General features: G+C 42.4%; 1 long non-coding RNA gene across 1 annotated transcript; it reads right to left on the reverse strand.

Annotated features, from left to right (window-relative positions):
- Positions 1–16,019: 16,019 nt before the first annotated feature.
- Positions 16,020–20,922, reverse strand: LOC123510825. The gene is made up of 3 exons (XR_006676611.1): positions 20,901–20,922; positions 19,644–19,767; positions 16,020–19,416 (listed from the first exon to the last, which is right to left on the reverse strand). It is a non-coding gene; the product is annotated as an uncharacterized LOC123510825 (long non-coding RNA).
- Between the last annotated feature and the right edge of the window lie 4,078 nt (positions 20,923–25,000).

Here is a 25,000-nt window from a genome sequence, read left to right on the forward strand (position 1 = left end):
TCTTTCCACTATCTCAAGATCCTCTATAGAAATGGCGACGTTCCAGTCACTAGGGTATAACTAACAAGGAATACTTTCTATGAACATCTATACTCCAACCTTGATTTTTCCATCGTACCTAATCAATATCACTTGCACTCGCCGTCTGCTGCTTCTGCTTTCGCTCCCCAGATGGGAACCGCCTTCTCGTGGTGGGGGGTCTTGCGTACCCCTGTGACCTGGCGAGCTGGGCTAGATGGGGCTTAGGCCCCTGCTCTGCCCTTTCGAGGGGGAGAGGGGTACCCATGCTATTAAGGTCGCCAGTGAAGGGCCAGACTAAATGGTTCCTATGTAGGCTGCCAGTGGACCAGCATAGCCACCCGCTAGAGGAATCACCCAATAGGGGCCGTCCTGTGCTGGATGGTCGGGTGTCCAGGCTGGGATGCCTTGGGAGGGGGTCTCAGCTCTGTCGTGGAAAAATTTCGTATCGTGTGGGACATTTTTTTAAAACGACTGGTCCGCATGGGGACGAGGTACCCCGTCCACGGCAGCCAGCGCTCGCTCCCATTGTAGTCCCAGTAGTTGGTTTCCCTTGCCCTGGAGCCAATCCTTTGTGTAACTTTCTACATATGGTTAAACACAAAAAACTGTCAGGTTCTCGTGAGGTGGCTGACCTGGCCCGCGAGACGTCATCTTCAGGTCTGAATGGGAAGGAGGATTCCCCTCCACAAGGGCCTCCCACAGCAGTCTCCTGTTCTGGGAGTTCTTCTGAGGGACACATTTCTGCTGCATGTGACTCTCTTTTAATGGTAAATGTTAATCAATCTTTTTCTTATCACGCCTTGCACTCCTATCTCAAGATGTATGGCACGGTTCTTCGCATTCGACTTGTTTAATGATAAGGATTTTCCATCTAACCGCTGCTATGTGACTTTTCTTTCATGTGACGAAGCCCGTCTGGCTTATGAACATGTAGCATCTCTTCCCCTTGCCGGCTCTGGCTTCAGAACAGTACTTCTCCACTCTCGCAATATTTCGAACAGTGAAACGGACTACATCCCAAATCTTTTTGATCACCATTCAGAGAGTTCAGTTCTTGAAGTCCGCCAGGATGGATGGATGGATTTTGTTGAAGGCGCCGCAACGTCTGAGGTCATTTGGCGCCGCTTCAATAATTTAAAAAAGACAGAGCAGATAAAAAAAAACATAAAGGCAGTTAAAAACAGTAGAGTATCTAAAATCTAAAAAAGACAGTAAAACTAAATAAAATATTAAAATGCATATAATGAAATAAGTGTCTGGCCCTGGGCCAGACACTCTGGTCCAAGGACCTTTGAGATATAATAGACACCGCTATCTCTACCGCGGTAGAGGTAGCGGTGTCTTAAGTCAGTCAAACTGGGACACTCCACTAGTAGGTGCCGCACCGTAAGCGGCACGAAGCAGTCATCACAGTAAGGTTGAGGGTCCCTGGTCAGAAGGTACCTTTGTGTAAGGTACGTGTGACCTATACGAAGTCGCGCCAATAAAGTCTGTGCACGGCGATCCCGGACATGGAGGGAATGTGGAAGTAGTAACCTCTCCCATTTTCAAAGTTGCGACCCCCGTTAGCCATCTCCTCTGCCAAAGTGCTGCAATCGCCACACGAATTGCATGAAATATATCTCGAAACGGAACAGGGAAGGAGATGGAGCGCGACTTGCTGCCTCTTTAGCGAGGCGGTCTGCGTGTTCATTCCTGGAACACCAACGTGACCAGGGACCCAACAGAACCCAACACGATATCCTCGTTGGGTAAGAAGATATAGCCACTCCAGGGCTGATAAAACCAAAGGGTTAAGGAGACAGTGCAAGAGAGAGCAGTAAGAGCACTGCGACAGTCACTAAAAATTGTAAAAGACGAAACCGGGAGAGTAAAATAATCTGTAAAGCTAGCACTATGGCAGACAGCTCCGCAGTAAAACGGAGGCTACACTGAAGGAAGGCTGCCAGACCGATAAAAAAAGGAAAACACACTAAATCCAACGCCTGCGTCGGATTTGGAACCATCAGTAAAACAGGGATATCATCAGAATGGATAAAAAGTGTTCTAAAACCGTGTGTGGGACAGAGCTGGCAAAAATCCTTCTTGCCATCCATGGCAGGAGGGCATAATGAAACAACCGGAAGCTGCCAATAACCAACTCGTGGGAGCCGGAAAGAGTAGACAGGAGTGGGGTCGATGGACAAATCCATCATCAGGTTTGCCACTCGAAGGCCAAAAGGTTTAGGTAGACTCGGTCGAGTGTCATACGCCTGCGAACGCGAGTCCCGCAACATTGACATACAAGGGACAGAATCAGGAAGACGGTGGGTGCGAAACCAACACCGGAGCATCGAAGACTGGCGCCGGAGGTCGAGCGGCCAGAAACCAGCATCCACTAGAAGGCTAGGTATTGGAGATGTCCGAAATGCACCCGTAGCCAAGCGGACTCCAGCATGATGCACGGGGTCAAGCATGCGTAGTCGCGCATCCGTTGCGGATGAATAGATCTCACAGCCGTATTCCAGCTTTGAAGTATAGTGTACGGTGAAGAAGCAGCAAAGTGTCCCTGTCCGCACCCCAAGAGGTGTGACTTAAAACGCGAAGAAGGGATAGTGCCGTCCTGCAAGACGCTTTGAGAGAACGGAAATGGGAACCCAAGTAAGACGGTTGTCAAACAATAGGCCAAGATATCGAGTGGCCTCCACACACGAGATGCGTCTATTGGCTAAATATAAATCAGGATCTGGATGGACACCACGATTTGACAAAATGCATAGACACGGTCTTTGAGGTGGAGAATCGAAAACCGTTTATGTTGGCCCAACTGGACACCCGATTTATTGCCAGTTGGAGCTTTCGCTCAATCAGTGACATCCTAGCAGCAGCAAAGAGATGCAAAGTCGTCCACATATAAAGAGCTGTGAACGCCATCCGGTAGAGTATCTATAACACCATTTATTGCAACTGCGAATAGCGTAACACTAAGAATACTTCCCTGTTGGACACCGTCATTTAAAGCTGTAGCATCGGAAAGAACAGACGTGTATAGTCCAGGCGCTTAGGGGAACCATCGTTCAGATTTGTCTACAAGCATGAAATTTGGCACAGATGTAGATGATGTCATATTGAACCAATTTCTTGAGGGCGCCAAAGACGATAATCACTGGGGTCGCCATATTGGCAAAATCTAATATGGCCGCCACTCGATATTTCATTTTGCCATAACTTCACAACCGAAAGGCATAAAAGTCAAGTAAAAGCACTTTGTATGGGTTTTGACCTCAAGGAATCTAAATCTGAGCTCAGATTTCACATAGCGTATATACTTTTGCCAATCTAAAGTTTTTATTGTATATACATTTAGTGGTTCAGTTTGTTTCTTTACATGTTCACTAATGAAGAAATTTTATGAGTCTGTTCTTAGTGGACTGTCACTGTAGAAGGTATTTGTCTAAGTATCATCATTATTGATACACCCGGCTTCGCATTTGCACAGCCCGGTGCATCGGACTCCAGCTCTGCTACATTTACAGTTTCCTGTACAAGCCCGTTCGCAGCCACAGTGCAGCAGGATGGAACATGCTTTACTGGCATCTTCAAGTGTTGTCCAGTGTGGTAACCAGATACCAGTGTTTTCTTTTTGCCAACCCCATGCGGTGAAGTTAGGAATAGTCTGGTGAACTGAGGTTGCCTGTTTCCAGTAGAAGCTTGCTTGAAGCAGAGCCCGCTTGAGATGTTCAAACAAAGCTGCTTGTGTGGGTGGAATGTTTTCCAAGGTTTTTCTACCACTTGTGAATAGACGATGTCTAGCTTCGTTGACCCTGGTCAGTCCACATCCCTTGCTGTACATGATGACCACAAATCGTTCCAGATTCTGCATGTGTAGAGAATCGAGGCTGAGGAGGTTTGGATTATTGGTCAATGCCATCAGTGTTTCTGTGAGTCCTGGAGTGTTTTGCCAAGATGTCCAAGCAGTTTTTTTGCCACATCCAAGGAAGTGTGATGTCGTGTCACACCCTGTTATTGCATGGAAAAGGGGCAACGCGAGAGATCTGGAAGGTCCAAGGTGAGCACAGATGTCATGGATGGGGATGTCACGGACATTTTTGCCACTCCCAAAACAAACCCACAGCTCCAAGAAACCAAGGCTTGAGAAGAAGTGTATGGCAAGGACCACCACATCACTATCAACAGTACGAACAATAGCTATCTTGTGGCCCTGGGCTGCTGCATGTGCCAGATGAAGGAATATCCTCGTATCGGCCTCGGCATGATTACAGGGTTGGAGTGCTGACACGTCGGCTTGTCTGTTGGATAGAACATTTTCGCCTTTGGTACTGAGCAGGAGTTTCCGCCCCAGTCATTCTTGACTATCTCCTCACTCAGGAAAATGAACAACTCCTTCTTGTTGTCGTTGTTCTTGAGAATCCACTGTTCCAATCATGTTTTGGGATTCGTGTGCTGCCACTTCCAACCCTAGTTCGTGGACCTGTACCACGACGTTGATGTGTGAGTGACTTCAAACTCTCTTCTGGATAGGTGTCCCATATGGCATCAATGCGGGAAACTGCTGGATTTATCTGGGATTTCAGGAACGGGATCATATGTTGTGTAGCATACTCGGCAAATGTTTTTGCTGATGTAGGTCGCACCATGTGAATAACTGCTGCCATGTCCAACACAACAATCGTTGCACGCCTAGCTTGAGATGACCGACCAGTTGGAGCTTTGATGCATTCCAGAATATCAGACTTGCTGCCGGATCTAAGTGAGCCATAGTCAGCCAAACTTGGTGGTTCCCTTTGATTTTCAAAGCGAAAAAACTCTTCCACATCAGCATCTGGTCGTGATTGAAGTGACAGGAAGAGTTGTGTGATAAGAGTCATGTTTTTCTTCTGTGTACCACTGGCTTTGTTGCCTTTCTTGGATAAGTGAGGTCGATTGGCAAAGGTCAGGATGTTGTTACGTCGGATAGTGTTGGACGAGATGTCTTGAATCAACTTTTAACGACAAAACAGTGTAAGATTCTATTTGGTAGGTCTGAGAACAAAAGAAAAATAAATATATTAGAAAGTAACCACAATTGAACAGCAAAGTCTGAAATATCGCCCTTCACGTCTGTTTTTTTAAAGAAAATTTGCAAATATACTCAGCATATGGGATGTGCTATGCAAATTTTTGAGCTCGGATTTGGATTCCTTGAGGTCGAAAACCCCTATAAAGTGCTTTTACACGATGTTGTATGACCTTTAGTCGTGAAGTTATCGCAAAATGAAATACCAAGTGGCGGCCATATTGGATTTTGCCAATATGGCGGCCCCAGTGATCATCGGCTTTGGCGCCCTCAACAAATGAGTTCAGTACGGCCTAACCTACATCTGTGCCAAATTTCATGCTTGTAGATAAATTTGCACAATGTCTCCCTAATATTTCCCTAAGCGCCTGGACTAGTATGCCAAATATCATCAGGGCCAGGAGAAGAGTCATGACACTGGGACAAAGAAGTCCGCATCTCGGAGGCAGAGAAGAGGACATTATAAGACTCCCCTCCTGTGGAAGAAAAATTTATGCAGAGAGATTCCATTCTCTGGCGGTGACGTGCGCCTGGAGCTGCAGGATGCCTCCGGGAAACATTGGGAAAGTGCTCCGCGAAGAGGTCGGCGACAGTCCTAGGGTCTGCCACCGTTCGCCCAGCAGACAACAAAACTGGTGGGGGAGGAGCAGAATACTTCCCAGCAATTCGCCGGACTTTGTTAAAGACATCCGTAAGAGGGGCGTGGGCATTAATGGAAGACACATAAGATTTTCAAGAGGCTCTTTGTGCCTCTTTCAAAATGCGGCGGGCCCGAGCTCGGCAGCGCCGAAAAGCTTCCAGACACTGCGGGTCCCCACGATGTCGCCGGAGCCGAGAGAAAGCTGCCCGTTTCTCTTTCACCGCTGCAGTGCATGCTGCGTTCCACCAAGTAAAGCGACCTGACGTTCTAGGGATTGCCTGAAGCGCTACTGAAATTTAAAAAAATAAGTAAAATAATCAACAGCCTCAGCACAAGTAGAAAAGTCAGCCAGCGGACGGATAAAAGAGCTAAGATCTGTGAATCGACGCCAATCTGCCTTGTCTAAAACCCAGCGTGGGGAACGGGACTGTGGCTCAGATTTCACAGATTCCAATAAAATCGGAAAGTGGTCACTATCGTGTAAATCCGGTAGGACTCGCCAATTAAAATGAAGGAAAGAATTAGATGTACAAAGAGAAAGATCGATAGCTGTAAAAGTCCCAGTAGGACTGTGGAAATGTGTAACATCCCCAGAATTTAAAATCTCTAATCCCTCATCCTCAATAAAAGAACCGATTAAAACCCCACGAGTATTACTAGCACCTTCATCCCACAATGGGTGGCGGCCGTTAAAATCTTCCAACAAAAGAAAAGGCGGAGTCAGCTGACGCACCAGGCCGTCAAGCTCACCTCTGGAGACAGAAAGCCGAGGAAGGAGATATAAACTGCAGATGGTGTACAGACCTTAACAGCAACCACCTGAAGGGGAGAGTTAAGTTGTACCGGAATAACAGGTATATCCTGACGGACTAGAATAGCTGTGCCACCGTGGTGGCCCTGGTCAGGGAAAGGAGTGTTAAAAAAGGCATGATAGCCAGGAGGAATAGAATAAGTACTATCACCTATCATAGTCTCTTGTAGAGCTACACAGGCTGTACAGAACTCCGACAGCAAAGCTCGGAGTTCCCCCCAACGAGGCGCGAAGGCCTCTACAGTTCCATTGTAGAAGCTTGAAGACCACTATTTGGGTGCAGTGGACGAGCGAACCTTTTGGGACTGCCCGTGACTGACCTGACTAGAAATAATCAAACGACGAGAAGACACCGGGAGTTGAGATGTGCCGGGTCGTTGGACCTCAGCCTTTCGGCTTATCGGTGGGTGATGCGAACTATCATCACTTTTACTGGTCCTCGGAGGACGAGGATCAGGCAAGACTGCACTTTCCGATACAGTGATTCCACGAGGGACGGCTGTGACAATATCATCGGACGTCTCCATGCTCAGACCGTCCTCATCATAAGAAGCCCAATCTGTGACGGAGGGCGTCACAGAAGGTTGGACAGAAACTACTGGAGCTACCCTAGCAGAGCGGTCCCTGGAGGACTCACCATCATTCATGTGCACTGGGAGAAAACTTATACTGCTTATCCTGAGCTAAATCTAACGACTCCGCAGAGCCGCGGTGCCGCTTAGTTAGACCCTTGAAAGGCTTAGGAGATGGCAAATGGATATCTACTACTTGGGTGACTTTGGTCAAGTCCGTATTTTCTCGTCACTTCTAAGAGATGACTCAACCGAGTCATCAGACAAAATGGCAAACCTGTTACCCAGATAAACAGTACCACCCGCCCCAACAGCGCGAGAGGTAGCAGAAGGGGTTGTCTTCGGACCGGCAGACTCAGCCGAAGAGCGAGCGGCCAATGAAGCATAGGATGTCGCACTAGTACCGTCCTTCTGGCGGTACAGGAGTTCACGGCGGGCGCTACCGAGGCTGATAAACTGACTATTGGCAAGCTGTAGAATGTACTGCTCCAGGCGGTACCTGGTGAGCATCACGACAATGAAAACAATAAGCTGCACCATTGCAATGCTCCTCTGAATGCGAATCGAGTGTAGAGCAATTACCACATCGGGAAGCTTCCTTACACGAGCTTTTCCCGTGAACGTACCCATAGCATGAGAAGCACTGAAGAGGGCGAGAAACAAAGCGCCTCACCCTAAGGTTGATATGACCGATATTAACACGGTCAGGAAGGGTGGACCCAAAAAAGGTGAGAAGGACCATGTTGGAAGAGTTCCTCATCTTAGTCACCTTTTGTACTGAGCTAGGGCAAATTGCGAGTATTTCCTCTTCTGGGAATTCATAGAGATCTTGGCTATAAACACAACCTTTGCTATAATTAAAGGTGGGATTAGCCTTAACAGTCTCAAACATGCTGTCAGAAGGGCATGGGAGATGTTGCAACATCCTAGCTTGCGTAAGATCTTTTGCTCGCACAAGCACCCCCTTCCCATACTTTTTCACATTCCCATCAGGAATCGTGCCGATTTCTTTGGACAGGTACCGGGAGGCATGGATGAAATTCACACGCCCATTTCTATAGTACGCCACAAACCAACGTGGAGGCGGGATCTGGCGGACTGCTGGAACTGAATTCTCTAAATAGTTTTCAAAAACATTTGGGATGTAATCCATGTCACTCTCTGAAATATTACGTGACTGGAGAAATTCAGTTTTAAAGCCATGGCCGGCAAAGGCCAGAGATGCTACATTTTCGTAAGCCAGACGGGCTTCATCACATGACAGAAAAGTTACATAGCAACGGTTAGATGGAAAGTCCTATTCATAAACCAGTCGAATACGTAGAACCGTGCCATACACCTTGAGAAGTGAGTGCAAGGCGTGGTAGGAAAATGATGGATTAACATTTACCAGCAGAAATACGTCCCTCGAAAGAACTCCTAGAACAGGAGACTACTGCGGGAGGCTCTTGTGGAGGGGAATCCTTCCCACTCAGACCGGAAGATGATGTCTCGCGGGCAAGGTCAGCCACCTCACGAGAACCTGACTGTTTTTTGTGTTTAACCATATGTATAAAGTTACACAAAAATTGGCTCCAGGGACAAGGAAAACCACCTACTGGGACTAATATGGGAGGAACCGCTGGCTGCCGAGGACGGAGTACCTCGTCCCCATTCGGACCAGTCGTTTTAAAAAAAAGGCCCCACATGCTACGAATGTTTGTGGACGACAGAGCTGAGACCCCCCTCCCAAAGCATCCCAGCCTGGACACCCAACCATCCAGCACAGGACGGCCCCTATTGGGCGATCCCTCCAGCGGGTGGCTCCGCTGGTCCACTGGCAGCCTACTTAGGAACCATTTAGTCTGGCCCCTCACTGGCGACCTTACTAGCATGGGTAGCCCTATCCCCCTCGAAAGGGCAGAGCAGGGGCCTAAGCCCCTCTAGCATAGCTCGCCAGGTCACAGGGGCACGCAAGTCCCCCCACCACGACAAAGCGTTTCCCATCTGCGGGGGTGAAGTCCGCCAGATCCCGCCTCCACGTTGGTTTGTGGCGTACTACAGAAATGGGCGCGGGAATTTTATCCATGCCTCCCGGTACTTCTCTAAAGAGATCGGCACGATTCCTTAGGGAAACCTCCAGAAATATGGGAAAGGGGTGCTAGTTCGAGCGAAAGATATCACACAGGCAAGGATGTTGCAACATCTACTATGTCCTTTTGACAGCATGTTTGAGACTATTAAGGCACATCCCACCTTTGATTACAGTAAAGGTTGTGTGTACAGTCAGGATCTTTATGAATTCCCTGATGAGGAAATACTAGCAATGTGTTCTAGCTCAGTCCAAAAGGTGACTAAGATGAGGAACTCCTCCAACATGGTCCTTCTCACCTTTTTTGGTTCCGCCCTTCCTGACCGTGTTCATATAGGTCCTATCAATCTTAGGGTGAGACGTTTTGTCTCCCGTCCTCTTCAATATTTCTCGTGCTATAGCTACGGTCACGGCAAAAGCTCCTGTAAGGAAGCTGCTCGATGTGGTAATTGCTCTGCACTAGATTCACACTCTGAGGAGCATTGCAATGCTGCTGCCTGCTGTTTCCATTGCCGTGATGCTCACCAGGTACGTTTCAGGCAATGCCCCAGGTATCGCCTGGAGCAAGACATTTTACAGCTTGCTAACTCTCAGTTCACCAGTCTCGGTAGCGCCCGCCGCGAACTCCTGTACCGCCAGAAGGATGGTACTGGTGCGACATCCTATGCATCATTGGCCGCTCGCTCTTCAACTGAGTCTGCCGGTCCGTAGACAACTCTTGCTACCTCTCGCTCTGTTGGGGCGGGTGGTCCTTTTCATTTGGCCAATAGGTTTGCCCTTTTGTCCGATGACTCAGTTGAGTCACCTGCAAGAAGCGACGAGAATAATACGGACTTGACCAAACTAACCCATATAGTGGATGTCCATTTGCCTCCTGTATCGTCTAAGCCTTTGAAGGGCATGACCAAACGGCACCGTGGCTTTGCGAAGTCGATAGATTTTGCTCAGCCTAAGCAATCTAAGGTTTCTCCCGGTGCACATGATCGTGAGTCCTCCAGAGACCGCTCTGCAATGGTAGCTCCAGTAGTTTCTGTCCAGTCTTCTGTGACGCCCTCCGTCTCATATCGGGCTTCTTGTGATGAGGACGGTCTCAGCATGGAGACGTCCGATGATATTGTCACAGCCGTCCCTCGTGGACCCGCTGTGTCAAAAAGTGGAGTCCAGCCTGACCCTCGTCCTCCGAGGACCGGTAGGAGTGATGATGGTTCGCATCACTCACCGGCAGGCCGAAAGGCAGCGGTCCAACAACCCGGCACATCACAACTCCCGGTGTCTTCTCGTCGTTTCATTATTTCTAGTCAGGTCAGTCACGGGCAGCCTCAAAAGGCTCGCCCGTCCACTGCACCCAAATAGTCATCTTCAAGCTTCTACAGTGGAACTGTAGAGGCCTTCGCGCCTCGTGGGGGGAACTCCGAGCTTTACTGTCGGAGTTCTCTCCAGCCTGTGTAGCTCTGCAAGAGACTATGCTTGGTGATAGTACTTATTCTAGTCCTCCTGGCTATCGTGCCTTTTTTAGCACTCCTTTCCTGACCAGGGCCACCACGGTGGCACAGCTATCCTAGTCCGTCAAGACATACCTATTGTCCCCTTGCAACTCAACTCTCCCTTCAGGTGGTTGCTGTTAAGGTTTTTATGGGACGATCCTACACTATTTGCAGTTTATATCTCCCTCCTCGGCTTCCTGTCTCCAGGGGTGAGCTTGACGGCCTGGTGCGTCAGCTGACTCCGCCTTTCCTTTTATTGGGAGATTTTAACGGCCGTCACCCATTGTGGGATGAAGGTGCTAGTAATCCTCGTGGGGTTTTAATCGGTTCTTTTATTGAGGATGAGGGATTGGAGGTTTTAAATTCTAGGGATGTTACACATTTCCACAGTACTACTTGGACTTTTACAGCTATTGATCTTTCTATCTCTACTTCTAATTCTTCCCTCGATTTTAACTGGCGGGTCCTACCGGATTTACACGGTAGTGACCACTTTCCGATTTTATTGGAATCTGTGAACTCTGAGCCATAGTCCCAGCCTCCACGCTGGGTTTTTAGACAAGGCAGATTGGCGTTGATTCACAGACCTTAGCTCTTTTATCCGTCTGCTGGCTGACTTTACTACTTGTGCTGAGACTGTTGATTATTTTACCGATTTTTTAAAATTTCAGTAGCGCTTCAGACAATCCTTAGGACGTCAGGTCGCTTTACTAAGCGTCCCGTTTAGTGCAGCATGCACTAAAGCTGTGCAAGAGAAACGGGCGGCTTTCTCTCGTCTCCGGCGACATTGTGGGGACCCGCAGTGCCTGGAAGCTTTTGAAAGAGGCACAAAGAGTCTCTTGGAAAGCTTATGTGTCTTCCATTAATCCCCACATCCCTCTTACGAATGTCTTTAACAAAGTCCGCCTAATTTTTGGGAAGTATTCTGCTCCTCCCCCACCAGTTTTGTTGTCTGCTGGGCGAACGGTGGCAGACCCTAAGCCCCCACACACGAAGCGATTTTAGAAGCGCGACTCGAGAAGCTCGACTCCAAAGTCAATTGGAGCCTTCAGACGTGGTCACGACTCGAGATATCCCTTGGTGAAGCGCGAGTCCCGAGCGACTCGAGTAACATATGTTACTATGAAGCCCCACATACGAGGCGACAACTTCCCGCGATTTCATCACTACTTGCATCTCATTGGCTGGTCGGGGTGAGATCAGATAGAGCCAATGAGCTATCAAGCAGTTTTCCTCCACGTGGAGACCGAGCGCGGGGCAGCTGGGAGGGGGAGTACGGGGTAACTGGTAACATCCAGCTTGGAGGAGTGCATCACAACCACGCATAGCAAGATGAGTGACCAGGGATCTGCTGACCGCTTTGATACCGAATTATTAATAGATGAAATAAAAATAGCTTCCCGCGTCATTGGTGGGTGTTATGGCCAATGAGAGGGCAGTCCACGTGGATACAGTAGCGGGTATGGGGGGTATGGCGGGGGAGGGGAAATGCTGTCACTACACCAGTCGCTGTGTGTTTGGGGTCAACCCAGAATCGCGCTTCTAAAATCGCTTCGTGTGTGGGGGGCCTAAGACTTTCACCGACCTCTTCGCGGAGCACTTTGCCAATATTTCCCAGAAGGATCCTGCAGCCCAGGGCGCACGTCACCGACAGAGAATGGAATCTCTTGGCATAAATTTTTCTTCCTCTGCAGGGGAGTCCTATAATGTCCCCTTCTCTGCCTCTGAGTTGCGGACTGCTTTGTCCCAGTGTCATGACTCTTCTCCTGGTCCTGACGACATTCCTTTGCCTTTTTGCGTCACATGTCTGACCGGGCTTTTAGCTTTTTTTTAAATGTATATAATATGATTTGGCATACCGGTGACTTTCCATCTTCTTGGGCTGTGGCAGTGGTTCTCCCATTTCCGAAGCCTGGGAAAGATCATCTCGAGGCTACGAATTACCGTCCTATATCTTTGACGTCTTGTATTTGCAAAGTGTTAGAAAAGATGGTAAATGTAAAACTCATGTGGTACTTGGAGAGGGGGAAGTACTTGTCATCGGTACAGTATGGCTTCCGTAAGATGAGGTCTACTACTGATGTTCTTTTATCCCTAGATTCTTCCATTTGTGAGGCCTTCGCTAATCACCACCATCAAGCAACAATCTTTTTTGACCTGAAGAAGGCATACGACACGGCTTGGTGTCATGGCATTTTACAGTCTTTGTTTAATTTGGGCCTTCGTGGCCACCTTCCTCTTTTTATCCAACAGTTTTTATCCAGACGTTTTTTACGGGATCGAGTGGGGAGTGTTCTCTCTGAGGCTACTGCTCTAAATGATGGCGTTCCACAGGGAAGTATTCTTAGTCACAGTCACAGTCGCCATAAATGGTGTTATTGATACTCTCCCAGATGGCGTTCATAGCTCTTTATATGTGGACGACTTGTGCATCTCTTTTGCTGCTGCTAGAATGTCACTGATTGAGCGAAAGCTCCAACTGGCAATCAATCGAGTGTCCAGTTGGGCCAACATAAATAGTTTTCGTTTCTCCACCTCAAAGACCGTGTCTATGCATTTTTGTCGTAATCGTGGCGTTCATCCAGATCCCGATTTATATTTAGCCAATAGACGCATCTCATGTGTGGAGGCCACCCAATATCTTGGCCTATTGTTTGACAACCGTCTTATTTACTTGGGTACCCCATTTCCGTTCGCTTAAGGCGTCTCGCAGGACGGCTTCGGATGTGTATGTCACTCGACTTGGTCTCCCTAAACCTTTTGGCCATCAAGTTGCAAATCTCATGGCGGATTTATCTATCGACCGCATTCCTGTGTACTCTTTCCGTCTTCCACGAGTTGGTTATTGGCAGCTTCCTGTTATCTCATTATGCCCTTCTGCCATGGATGGCAAGAAGGATTTTCTGCCAGCTCTGTCCCACACAGTTTTTAGAACATTTTTTTTTTATCCATTCTAATGATATTCCTGTTTTTACTGTTGGTTCTAAATCCGACGCAGGCGTTGGGTTTAGTGTGGTTTTCCCCTCTTTTTATCTGTGTGGCAGCCTTCCTTCAGTGGCATCCGTCTTTACTGCGGAGCTGTCTGCCATAGTCCTAGCTTTACAAATAATTTTTACTCTCCCGGTTTCGTCTTTTACAATTTTTAGTGACTGTCGCAGTGCTCTTACTTCTCTCTCTTGCAGTATATCCTTTAACCCTTTGGTTTTATCAGCCCTGGAGTGGCTATATCTTCTTACACAACGAGGATATCGTGTTGGGTTCTGTTGGGTCCCTGGTCACGTTGGTGTTCCAGGGAATGAACACGCAGATCACCTCGCTAAAGAGGCAGCAAATCGCGCTCCATCTCCTGCACCTGTTCCGTTTCGAGATGCCTTTCCTCTAATTCGTGAGGCAGTTGCAGCAATTTGACAGAGGAGATGGCTAACGGGGGTCGCAACCTCGAAAATGGGAGAGATCACTACTTCCTCTATCCCCCAATGGACATACACCCATGTCCGGGATCGCCGTTTACAGACTTTATTGGCGCGACTACGTATAGGTCACACGTACCTTACAAATAAGTACCTGATGACCAGGGACCCTCAACCTTACTGTGATGACTGTCTGGTGCCACTTACAGTACGGCACCTACTTGTCGAGTGCCCTAGCTTGATAGACTTGCGACACCGCTACCTCTATCGGTGCCGCGATGGAGATAGCGGTGTCAATCTCCTATCTGATGTCCCTGGACCATCATGTATGGCCCTTGACCATGATGTTTTTGTTTTTTTGGGAGAGGCTGGCCTCCTTCCCTATTTGTGAATTTTAGAATTTTATTTTATTTTATTATATGTATTTTAATGTTTTATAAGGTTTTATTCTTTTTAGTTTTTTTTAGCTACCTTTAATTATATTGCTTTTAATTGCTTTTAGTTATTTTATAAACTTTCTTTTAAGCCTTTTTGTCTTTTAATTAATGTAGCGGCGCCAAATAACCCTCGCTGTTGCGGCGTCATAATAAAATCCAAATCCAAATCCTAGGACCCATATCACCACTCAAGCGCATCTTTGGTGTAACCTCCTAGAACATGGGTATCATGGTGACATGTAGGTAACTTTAATCCACTCGGGAAATGCCATAGCTTCAAAGCGGTATGTGGTAGTATTCGATCCCACGCTCACCACCTTATCCACTACGCCACTGCTCTTACAAGGCGAAGTCTGGCTTTAATACACCTCTTGCAACTGCTCCGAAGCAGTGTTGTTTTAACAGGGCCTTCAAAATTCAACTTATAAAACGAAAATATCAGAAATAGGTGTTGGTACGCTCACGATACACTACCCTCACTAGTATATTGACTGCAACAACATCCTGCCATCTGGCCTATCTTCTTTGTTCCAACCTGATAATTCTAATTAATCTCGCGGGACGAATCTTATCTTTGATTTGCGTATCATTATTTCCTAGTATTGACCAAATATTCTTTCTATGACTTGTAACGTGAAAGAAATCAGGCAAATAACCTATAGCAATCTGCTGAAAGAGGGGAATTACATTATAATATACAGTAAGACCAAGTATCTGCAAGTTCTGAGACTGTCAGTCCACTAACATTAGTCCCGCTTTCCGCAAGTCAGCAATCATTCCAGAGTGTAACGATATGAAATAAAATGTCTAAGTAAAGTATGAAGTGATATATGACACAAAATATGAAAAAGTATGCAAGATAGAACATTTTGCCCGTCTATGTTACAGGCTGTTGTGAAAATAGGCCCCCGACGCACGTCGTGACCGTTGTCTATATATATATATATATATATATATATATATATATATATATATATATATATATATATATATATGAATACTGTTAATTTATCTTTTTCAGGAACATTTACCAAAAAAGGGTATGGCATTATTGAAGAGCAACAAGGAAAACAATTCGTCCTTCACTCGTTTATCAAATATCCTACGTCATGGCCGTCAGGTGAGACAGAGAGAGAGAGAGAGAGAGAGAGAGAGAGAGAGAGAGAGTGTGTGTGTGTGTGTGTGTGTGTGTGTGTGTGTGTGTGTGTGTGTGTGTGTGTGTGTGTGTGTGTGTGTGTGTGTGTAATACTGATGATGATAATTATACTAGCTACTACTATTATTACTACAACTACTGCTACTACTACTACTACCACTACTACTACTACTACTACTACTACTACTACTACTACTACTACTACTACTACTACTATTATTATTGCTACTACTACTACTACTACTACTATAATAATAATAATAATAATAATAATAATAATAATAATAATAATAATAATTATAATATGTGGTTTATTGAGATTGCTGTATATATGTACAAACTTAGAATAAACATAGGGGAAAGGGGAGAGGCGTAGGACTAGACTAGACCCTGGTGGGAATCGCACTAAGGCAGTATCGGTCCGTGCGTTGTGTCTTTAGGGGGCACGGATCGGGCGAGCTGCGTTATAGGGAGAGCGAGTAGTGCAGGAGTGGGTGATGCAGCATGCCCCCCCTTTTCTTGGTGTCTGGTATACAGCTTAGGCTGATTTACGGTGGTCAGGGTGTCTTCCTGGATGGTGTAGGCAGGACCAACAATGATCCTGCAAGCCATATTTAGCACATTCTCCTGCTACTGTTGTTGAGTGGAGCTGAGAGAAGACCACGCTGGGGAGACAAACATGAGTTTAAGGAGGATGAAGGTGGGATACACACTCCAGCAATTCTTCTGCCGGTGTCCTCAGGGACTTTAGTCTGTGCAGCATGTACAGTCGACGCTCAACTTGTGAAAGAGTTTTCCTACCTATATTTCTAAGAAAATTGGCATTTGTCATCTCTTTTTCATGGCTATAGCGATTTCTGACGTCCCCTCCCTCCGCTGTACTTTCAAATGACAAACCATTTACTAAAAAATACTGGTTTAATGTAATACAGGTAAGTTGTCGTACTTGTAACCATCTCTTGACCTTACATAGTTATGTAATATACAACATGCCTTTATTATGTCTTCAGCAAAGTCAACGTTAACATTGAGAGGGTTATGGACTATGCGCCACTTATTAGCCAGGGCCCGTATACAAAAAACTTGTTAGCACTAACAAATAGCTGTTAAGGGTAACAATTTCCTGTTAAGGCTAACATTTAGCTGTTAAGCACTAACAGTGGATACAGAAAACTTGTTAGGGCCTTAAAAGTACTGTTAATTAAGGTAAAAGTGCTGTGGAGGACTATTAAACTCTTAACAAATTCCTATTAGTAGAGAAGATGGCGGAGCAACAAATTCCTATTAGTAGAGAAGATGGCGGAGCAACAACAACTACAAAGACGACAGCGAGTGTATCGACAGCGACGGGACGTATTCCACGAGTACAATGACGACGAACTCATCAAACGCTTCAGGATGAACCGTGCTGGTATAATAACAGTGGCTGATTTAGTGAGGGACAAACTTCAATCCGGAACAGAACGGAATCGACCACTGAGTCCTGAGACGAAGGTGGCAATTACCCTAAGATATTTGGCCACGGGTAAAATGCAACAGTGCAGCAGTGACGACTTTGGGACCTCGCAAGCAACAATCAGCCGTGTCATTACTCAGATATTGTAACTCAATTTGTAAAATTCCCATTGACTCGCCAAGAAGTGCAAGTGAAACAAGAAGAGTTCATGGAAGACTATAGGTTTCCCGGTGTTGTGGGTACCATAGATGGCACACACATTAGAATTGTGGCTCCCAGTGTCGATGAACATTTATATGTAAATAGAAAACGATACCACAGCATCAACGTGCAAGTCGTATTCGATGCCAAGTACATGATACTTGATGTTTTGGGACGGTGGCCTGGCTCAGTACATGATGCCAGGATATTGGACGAGTCTGGCTTGAAGGCACTTTTTGAACAAAACTATGTCCCAGCTGGATCCTACCTTCTAGGAGACAGTGGTTATCCTTGCAAGGAGTGGTTGCTGACGCCTTATCTAAACCTTCTGGCTGGCGTTCAGACAAACTATAACACGTAAGTTAAAATCATGTTTCTTAGGCTGTATAGTACAGTTTATTTTAAAGGAGGTATTGTCCTCTCCAGTCTAGGTAGTAGTCATTACTTAATGTGATAACAACCAAAATACCAATACAGTATAGAATTCCTCTTCAGTACAGATTTCCTCTTTAACACTATGGAGCTTATAGATGCTACTGTATATACTGCAATACCTCACCTTATGATGGTTAACAATTCTTGCAGAGCACACAAGAAGACACGTTGTGTAGTAGAGAGGGGGATTGGCCAGCTCAAGCGACGGTTCCATGTACATCATGGTGAAGTACGATTGTCCCCAGAGAAGACATGCAGAATCGTCTATGTCTGTGCTCTGCTCCACAACATGTGCAAGCAGTTTAACATTCCACTGCCTATCAACGAGGAAGATGAACTGTTCCACGATACAGCTGAAGGGGACGTAGGTGCAGATGAAGAAGAGCCAGGTGAAGCTGGGATACCTCGTAATCCTGGTAGACCAGCTGGCCGTAACGGATATCCATTTCGAGATTATATTGCCAATCTTCATTTCAGGTATGTGCTACTTATCCTTATCAGCTTTTCTGAATGTACTATACTGTATACTGTACAATACAGTATACTGTATATATTACAATATATGTTCACTAAATTAATAAATGTTTAAGTACAGTACAGTACTGTACTTAATTACCCTTGATCAGAGATGCAGTACTGTGCATATATATTTGTGATTGGTGCCAGTCTTATTTTCTAAACTACTAAATTTTTGTACATTAATTTATATTGCAGCAGACCAGTGGCTGAGTGAGGTATCATGAAAGTGTGAATGCTGTTGCAGTGCTCTCTCTCTACTAACAATTTTTTTTTCCCCTTATAGTCAAAAGTGAAAGATAAAATGAATTGAAACAAATACAGTTTATAAAATAATATAATTTGTATTTTTTTCCTTTACATACATGCTACAGTATATAATATTGTGAATCTCATGAAGATTGTCCACCCCAAGCATGTTAGGGTGGACAATCTTCAGCTGACCCGACCATTCCCTAACCTAACCTAAACTTTGGTGTTGGATGCCGAGAGCGGCTGGGGTGGACAATCTTCATGAGAGAGCAGCTGGGGTGGACAATGTTCAGTTGGGTACTCTGGGGTGGACAATCTTCATGAGATCCAATCTTGTTAATAATACTCCAGTATACTGTAAAATCTTAATAAATAAAATAATATATTTTCATTTCCTCAGCATAAATTTCTACTGTACCAAAAATGAAGCCTATACAATTAACTTATTAATTTTTCATATTTTTGCTGTCAAAGACTGGTAATATTCAATTTCAGCCATTATTAACTTCTGTTTAAGTTCAATGTTTCGCTTCAATGCTAACAATTTTACTTTTCTTTTTTCAATTTTAAGCTTTTCCTTTTCAAGTTTCAATTTGCGTTTTTCAGCTTTGTATTGTTCATACTCAGCACTGACACTTGAACACTTTCTTAGTTTTGGTGTTGATATACTTGGTTGGGCCTTAGAGATTTCAGGTTCAGTTATGGTGCATTCTATAAAGGACCCATCCTCCAAGAGTTCTTTGTGCTGGGGTTGTGCGAAGATTGTTGTGGTTGGGGCTGGACTTGGACACTTTGCCAATGAAGCTGGGGGAGTTCACTATCATCCTCTACCTGTTGCTGGGGTGGTTCTTTTCCCAACTCTTCAGTGTCTTCCTGCCGTTGCTGGGTCTGCAGCTTCCTAAAACCATTGCATAAATTTACCACAGTTAAAAACATGCAACAAATTTAATCTCACAAGGAGAAGTGTGCATATCAGCTACAGTACAGTATGTAAAAATGCCTTGCTGAAGGATGAACTATCTGATAAAATTATATCAATGCAAATGTTAGGCCAAAATTGTGGTACACTACACAATAGAAAGTCCAATACAGTACACAGGACAAAAAAAATTGCAAGAATCTTACCTCAATGTATGAAAGCCGAGATCATTCTGAATCACACCTATCACAGTTGCATTCTTCTCCCCTAATAATTCCTCAACTTTCATGTCTACTGGGTCAAGTGGAGGAGCTTGGGGGCCACCAGCACCTTCAAGAATAGTTAATCATATTTTAGCGGGCACGTCTAAACACTATCGGAACACTATCGGAACAGAAATACTATCGGAACACTACTATCGGACCACAAAAAGTGACCAAATATGGATAAATATACAAGAAATCAAGTTAGTAATGGGATGTAAACGTTGCTAAGAACATGAACAATTAAGAATTAATAATTACATTGACTTTTTTGCCTCTATATGCCAAGGGTGAGTGTGATCAAAAAGGCCATAAATTGGAAGTCTCAAAAATTACCTGATTTAATAAAGACACTTTACAGTGTGGCTAATATTCGAATGCTGGACCTACGACGGGCTCTCTTTGGCATGGGAAATTATGTCCTCCACCCTTCCCTACATAAGAAATTCTATGTTGGGCATGCCCACTGGAAAAACAAAAGTGAAGATGACAAAAAAAAACTTTTCTCAGCATTTTGCACTTACAAGAAACAGCAAATTCCTAAAATGGTAACCTCCACTGACGGTGAATTCAAAGTTCCAAATGTGGGTGGTATTGCCAAAAAACCTGGCCAGCGTAGACGACCCAGGGCAGAAAGAGCAGCACCAAAAAAATAATGCAATACACCTTTCCTATGGTACACCTACCACCAAATCACTATGGTTCCCAACAAAGTCAATGTAATTATTAATTCTTAATTGTTCATGTTCTTAGCAACGTTTACATCCCATTACTAACTTGATTTCTTGTATATTTATCCATAATTGGTCACTTTTTGTGTTCCGATAGTAGTGTTCCGATAGTATTTCTGTTCCGATAGTGTTCCGATAGTATTTAGACGTGCCGTATTTTAGCACAGTACTGTAAAGCTGCAAATATACAATATCACTACACATTACGGTATAATATAATTTGTAGGTATGACTAAGTTTGCACTGAATTTGACTGCTACAGTACTTGTAACACATCTTTGTTAAATGATATGCATGTTATTAATACTGTGAGAAGGAACACTCAAATGCTAAATTTTTACCTTAATGAAAGTACGAGTAATTGTGACAAGTTGATTGAGGTGAATAAGCAATAGAAATAACGTGAAAGCTATTTCGCTTATGTTAGCTTCTTAAAACGGAAGAGTATACAGTAATAAGTTAATCTTACCTGATTGGTTATATTCAGCCTTTATTGCCGAAATTTTCTTCCTCGATTTTGAGAAGACAGAAAACCATTTGGTTTCGACTTCTTATACAATCCGCTTAGTCAGTGGATTTGTTCCATTAATGGCATCAGTTATGCTTTGCCATGCCTCCCTCTTGTCCTTGTGGCATAAACTTGGTTTAAATCGCCCATTTATAATCATTTTTTTCTCCATAATCACGTTGACCAAGAGGAGTGTTTCCTCTTGTGACCAGTTTGGTTTCCTTTTCTTTTTCTGTGGTTCTTCTGCCATGTTTATACCCTCTGAAGTAATTGTTGAGTCTTCTGTAGGAAGATTTGTCTGTGGAGCGGCCGCCTGTACACTGTTTACAAACATACGGTGCAATGCGCTTCCGTCCAAAAATATCTGTCGTAGGTTAATAAGTACTCCTAAAAAAAACATACATACGCTATTTATGTGCTATCATGATACTATATTAATAAAGTTTGAACAACTGCATTAATAACACTGTTTTATGTGTGCAATTTTTAATAATATGTCCATTTACATGTTCATAAGCTGCTAACTTCAGCATTGTTTAGCGGGATTTGACAAACAACTGTTTACTAGGTGACATTTGCTAGCTAAGCATTGGTGCATTACTTTTAGTGATTTTCTGTTAGCTAGCAGAGATTGTTAAGGCTAACAAAAAAGTTTTGTGTATACGGGCCCAGGATACCAAAAGTGCATTCAATGTGCCTATGTGGCCTTGGCAATCTATAATTGAAAATCTTCTCGTATGTCAGATGTTTTCCACTGTAGAGTCTCATAACATTTTCCATGATTTCAAAAGCCTCATCTCCAACAATTACATGAGGAAAGTTTATTGTATCAACAGTGGAAATAGATTTTGTTCCGGTACATCCAACGTATTTTCCACAAGCTTTTTATAAAGTAAGGACTCAGTAAAAATTGCTGAATCACTACTTTTTCCATACGCACCAATATCCACGTAAATCAGAGGTTCTCGACCTTTTTAATCTTATGTACCCTTTGAAGCCTTTCAGTATTCGTCAGGTACCCCTTACCCACAAAGCATCGTCAGGAAGGGTAAAAATAAATGCGTGGTGTATTGACTTAATTAAGTATAAATTGTGTTATATATATGGAGCAGACAAAACTTTCAATCAATTAATATGAGTATGTCACTATGAGATAGTGTCGATAGGAACTAGTACTTCACAGGGAAGCACTATGACTAGCATGCAATACATTTACCAAAACAGAACTATATCAGACAGTTTTCGATCATTGTGGAAGTGAACTAGTGCTGCTTGCAGCTATATGTAACTTCTTGTAAGAGGTAAGTTACTGTGTGTATGAATAGCATATAAAAATATTATATCAGAACTAAATATTATAGGTTAATAAAGCGTTTAGCCTGAAGGCGGGTTCACACGTGCCAATTTGCGATTTTTTACGTATGTAGTGTTTCTGATTCACAATCTGTGCCTAACGACTGCAATGAAGTTCTGCGTTCTGAGGCGTTTCCACCAGTTTTTCTCGTCCTCCAAGTACTGATTCTGTGCAAGGGCCTTATCCGTCCTTGTATGGAGTACTCTTCGCATGCTTGGGGGGTTCCACTCATATAGTTTTATTAAATAAGGTAGAATGAAAACTTTTCGTCTCATCAACTCCCCTCCTTTGACTGACTGCCTTCAGCCTCTTTCTCACCACCGAAATGTTGCATATCTTTCTATCTTTCATTGCTATTTTCATGCTACCTGACCTTGCTAACTGCATGCCTCCCCTCCTCCTGCGGCGTCGCTGGACAATACTTTCTTCTTCCTCTCATCCCTATTCTGTCAAACTCTCTAATAGAAGAGTAAATAGTATTCTCAATCATTCATTCCTTTCTTTGGCAAATTCTGGAACTCCCTGCCTGCTTCTGTAATTCCATCTACCTACGACTTGACTTCTTTTAAGAGGGATTTTCTTTAGGGAACTTTTGAAATGGGGCTTTTTTTTTCCCTTAGCTAGTTTCCCTCTTGCATAAAATAACACGCTTAACAAGTATCTCCGCGGGGAAGAGATAGACACCACAAGCAAGTCACTTAATCCCCGTCGCGCAAGACCTTAAAAAAAAAAATAAATAAAAAAAAAAAAAAAAAAAAAAACGGAGGATGCGGTGAAGGGCTCAGGGAGTGGACGCACCCCACGTGCGCCCTCAAACTTCCTTCCATCCCTCGCCCCCACACTCACTTCCAAAGCAAGAACACAAAAGGACACAGTTAAGGACAAAAAAACCCGAGATTAGAGCTAAAAAAAATAAAGGGAAGAGGGGGAGGCACCCACACCCCCATCCTCCACAAAGCCCTAACAAAACACCTACACAACATGGTCTCCAGAAGGAAGAAAGAATAGGGTAAGAGAGGTGGAAGGTACAAAAAAACACGCCAACCACACCCGCCCCCGCTCCCACACGCAACAAAAATACCTTTCTCCGACAAAGACGACTAAACAACGACGAGGGACAGCTACAAATGGACGGGAAGGGCCGCCAAAGGCTCAAAACCTGGTACAAGACACAAAACTGACGAACAACGGAAGGCCGAGGGCACGTCAGGTTCGGCTTATTCGGCGTACAAAAGTCGATGAGTATATATCTCTGACCTGCCATATAAGGGAGAAGTAGGGGAGAAGGCGGTTATGGGTAGTCGTAGTCTGCTTCACGCATGCGTTAGTCTGCAGTCAGAGATTTCTTAAGATTTACACGGAATATTTTTCAAAGCCACTTTCTTACAATCCCGTAACGTGGTTGTAAGAAATACTGTTCAATTTATATATATATATATATATATATATATATATATATATATATATATATATATATATATATATATATATATATATATATATATATATATATATATATATATATATATATATATATATATATATATATATATATATATATATATATATATATATATATATATATATATATATATATATATATATATATATATATATATATATATATATATATATATATATATATATATATATATATATATATATATATATATATATATATATATATATATATATATATATATATATATATATATATATATATATATATATATATATATATATATATATATATATATATATATATATATATATATATATATATATATATATATATATATATATATATATATATATATATATATATATATATATATATATATATATATATATATATATATATATATATATATATATATATATATATATATATATATATATATATATATATATATATATATATATATATATATATATATATATATATATATATATATATATATATATATATATATATATATATATATATATATATATATATATATATATATATATATATATATATATATATATATATATATATATATATATATATATATATATATATATATATATATATATATATATATATATATATATATATATATATATATATATATATATATATATATATATATATATATATATATATATATATATATATATATATATATATATATATATATATATATATATATATATATATATATATATATATATATATATATATATATATATATATATATATATATATATATATATATATATATATATATATATATATATATATATATATATATATATATATATATATATATATATATATATATATATATATATATATATATATATATATATATATATATATATATATATATATATATATATATATATATATATATATATATATATATATATATATATATATATATATATATATATATATATATATATATATATATATATATATATATATATATATATATATATATATATATATATATATATATATATATATATATATATATATATATATATATATATATATATATATATATATATATATATATATATATATATATATATATATATATATATATATATATATATATATATATATATATATATATATATATATATATATATATATATATATATATATATATATATATATATATATATATATATATATATATATATATATATATAT

The sequence above is a fragment of the Portunus trituberculatus genome, chromosome 30 (assembly GCF_017591435.1).
Source record: "Portunus trituberculatus isolate SZX2019 chromosome 30, ASM1759143v1, whole genome shotgun sequence".
NCBI classification, from domain to species: Eukaryota; Metazoa; Arthropoda; class Malacostraca; order Decapoda; family Portunidae; genus Portunus; species Portunus trituberculatus.